A 2,835-nucleotide genomic window follows, 5' to 3' on the forward strand; every position below is an offset into this window, starting at 1 on the left:
ATATTTTTAAACAATTAAAAACAAATGCAAAATCAATTAAATCATGAAAAATATTAATATTGATCCAAAAAATATTTTTAATTCAGAATATGAAAGAGGAAATTATTTGCAAATTTTTGGTGAAAATCTCATATTTTTTGGATCAATATTAAAATGAATATGAATTAATGAAAATAAAGCAATTAAAATGAAATTCAAATAATCAGAAAAAACATGGACCACTTGATCTCCCTCATTAATTTAGGTGGCAGATCAAGTGGCCACCAGCGCGCGTTCCATGGTGGACTTGGGTCAACGCGGCATATGCTTGGTATTTAAATGCAACACACTAGATTAAAATAATTTGAAAAGGATCAATGGCTCTGAACCATACCAACACATCACCAGCGTCCAAAGGCCGTTCATCTTCTCTGGTGACCCTGGCCAGACTGGTTCACTCATCACCATCAAGAAAATGAAAAAGGAGGCCATGATCTGAAAGAAAAAGTGGCATAGAGCAAGAATATGACCTCAATAATAACTAACTCCACATATATAGAGAAATATGAGGAGTTGAATTTTGAGGTGTGTCAACTGAGTTGCTTCGATTTGACCTCTAAGCAACTCAATCTTCTTGCCTACATTGGTAGGACTTCAGACAACCAAAGATCCAAGAGAATTGAGTAGAATTAAGAGAGAATCAAAGAGATGCAATTTTCTGGAAAATACCTTCAATGTAGGTATGGATTCAATTGTTCTTGCTTTGGCTTGTGCTTGATCTTGCTCAGTATGCTTGGAGAAGTGGATTAGAATGAGCAAAAGGTCTTTGGATCCCTGGAGTTTTGAATCTCAAAACAGTGAGAATTCAGCTCAATTTCCAAAGGAAATTCCTAGGCTTATCCTCTCAAATGGAAGGGTTAGGGGTTTAGGATCAAAGCTGGCGCGAATGTGTGTTGAATTCTGAGCATATATAGCTCTATTTATAGCTGGATCATGTGATATTTGCACCTTCCAAATGACTTTCCAAAATTGGCAATGAGTGATGCATGGATGCATGGGCGTGTACAGGCCCATGAGATCATTCCATTTGATCCACAATTGAGTGTAAGTAAGTCTGAAGTCAACTTGGAATGCAAGGCGAATGTATATGGAAACTTGAAGTTTGATCTTTGCCAAATGATGATATCATGTTCAAGCCATGCGCAGTCCTAGCAAATCTTGTCCAAAATGGATGAAATTGGACTTTTCGGAAATGTTAGATCAAGAGGAACAACTTTCATGTTCAACACTTTTCCATTTGAAGCCTGTATCATGATTAATTTTGAGGTGGAAGTTTGGAAATTTCAATATATCAAAAAAAATTCTAAGTGTCAAGCCATATATCTCAATATTCCACCTTGTTTAACTTTTTTATGTGAGCTTCAAATGAGAAAAGTGTCTTCATAAAAGTTATAGATATTTAAAATACCTTCAAAATGGTCACCAATTTCATTTCATATGGATTTGGGATGATAGAGTTAAGCATTTTTGAAGTTTGGAAAAATCACTTATTCAATGGTATAGGTCAAAAGTGACCTATAATGTAACCTCATATCACATGCTCATAAAAGTTGAATTATCTCTCACTACAAACTTAAAAATTGAAGTATACATCTTGAATTTGATTGTGCAACTTTGAAATCTTTCATCTCATAAAAATTGAGCAAGTTATGGCCTTGGGAAGTTGACTTTCAAATTAGGGTTTAGACAAAATGACCTTTAATGTTTCAACATAGAAAATGATTGTACAAGCAAAACTAGCTCTAGGCCTCCACATGAAAGTTGTGTGAAATGTCGTTTAGAGTAACTGTTCTCTTGGAATAATTTTCATATGGTGAAAATTGTAGGAGATAGGGTCTAGAGGAAACCAGTTTTGATCAAATGAATTCATCTGGCCAACCACCATCAATCAACTTGCTAACCTTCAATTCTTTTGACTTTCTTGGCTCATGGTAGATCATATATGCATAAGATGATGAATTTTGAAGTGTAACTTGAGAGATTTGATCAATTGGTGATATAGCTTATTTTAGAAAGTACTCAAGATACCCAGTCAAACTAGGGTTTCCAAGGCGAATCACCTCCAAACTCTTGAAGAAAACTTGATCAAAATAACATGTAGGACTCAATGGAACTCATATATGAAGGTTTCAAACCCTAGATATGAACTTGATAAATCAATGTGATCATGCCCTACTTACAAAAGAGTTAGGCAAATGCAAAGAAATATTTTTGTATTTTGGTTAGTAAAATGATAATATACAAGTATGATACAATCACAAAGTGCTTCGTGATCTCTCCCAAAACAAACTTGTAAGACCCTAATTTTGACCCTAAGATCCCTCATGGCATCATGTTATTGCACAAGTGCATTGCCTCAAGGATCATAGCATGTTTGGCTCCTTAACCCTAGGGTTGGGACTTGTTTGAGTGTTTTGAGATCACCAAGCATGCTTGTATTGTATGTTATTGCCTTTCTTATTTGATTACTAGCCAAAATCACAAAAATATGTCACTAACTCTTTTTGTTTTGAAGCTCAAGTGATCATGTGCTCCACAATGCTCCTATGAGGCTCCTAAGCCCAATGAAATGGCTAGATGAAGATGCGAAAAAGCATGGAAATGGTCCGCAAAGTTCCTAACCATCATATATGTCTCCCAAGTATCTCAATTTGCAAATTTGATCAAGATAACCCAAAGGGCTTGAAGATTGTTTCCCAAGGAAACCCTAATTTCACTATGCTTTGACTGTGCCTTGCCCATGAAGCAATCTCAACCTCTGATAAAATTTAATCAAGGTAAGTTCTTTCATTCATC

Source organism: Lathyrus oleraceus, chromosome 2, assembly GCF_024323335.1.
Source record: "Lathyrus oleraceus cultivar Zhongwan6 chromosome 2, CAAS_Psat_ZW6_1.0, whole genome shotgun sequence".
Taxonomy (NCBI): domain Eukaryota; kingdom Viridiplantae; phylum Streptophyta; class Magnoliopsida; order Fabales; family Fabaceae; genus Lathyrus; species Lathyrus oleraceus.